Consider the following 550-nt stretch of genomic DNA (forward strand, 5'->3'; position numbering starts at 1 on the left):
CACTCGGGGCAGGGCTGATGGAGAGGTTATGGCTCTACCCTGTCACACACAGAGCAGAGGTAACCGGGGGGGGGGGGGGGGGGGGCGTGCCCTGGCCGGGGGGAGCCAGGGGGCCTGCAGCTGGTCACTGAGGTAACCGCTCCTGGGGGGAGGGGACGGGCGGGCCTCTGCCTGAGCCACTTCCGGGTGTTTGGGGAGCACCCGGACAGTCAGCCACGCGTGAGAATCTGACCCAAGAAAGGAGGTTACACTCTCACCCGTGGCCAACTCCGCGTCCTGCCCACGGAGGGGCCGGGACCACTCAGGCCAAGGGACACGCGAGTCCGTGTGGAGTCTCGTGGGCAGAGACATGTGAGCTGGGAGTCTGGGCTCAGCCACCAGACAGTCGCTGCCACAGGCCCAGGCTCCTCCCCGGCCCCGGGTTGGCATCGTCGGGCTCTGTCGGGTCGTTCCCAGGGCTGCGTTTGCCCCTGAGAAAAGCCTGTTTCCTCCAGGTCCCCACGCACCCCGTCCCAGACAAATCCTCCTTCCTCTCCCCCGGGAGCCCCGA

The 550-nt window shown here is 68.0% G+C and overlaps 1 protein-coding gene across 1 annotated transcript in view; it reads left to right on the top strand.

The window, feature by feature from the left end:
• Positions 1-550, top strand: part of ITSN1 (intersectin 1 (SH3 domain protein)) — a 105973-nt gene that overhangs the window by 87759 nt on the left and 17664 nt on the right. The gene's annotated exons all lie outside the window — the stretch shown is intronic.

Source organism: Myotis brandtii, unplaced genomic scaffold, assembly GCF_000412655.1.
Source record: "Myotis brandtii unplaced genomic scaffold, ASM41265v1 scaffold139, whole genome shotgun sequence".
In the NCBI taxonomy this organism is placed as follows: Eukaryota; Metazoa; Chordata; class Mammalia; order Chiroptera; family Vespertilionidae; genus Myotis; species Myotis brandtii.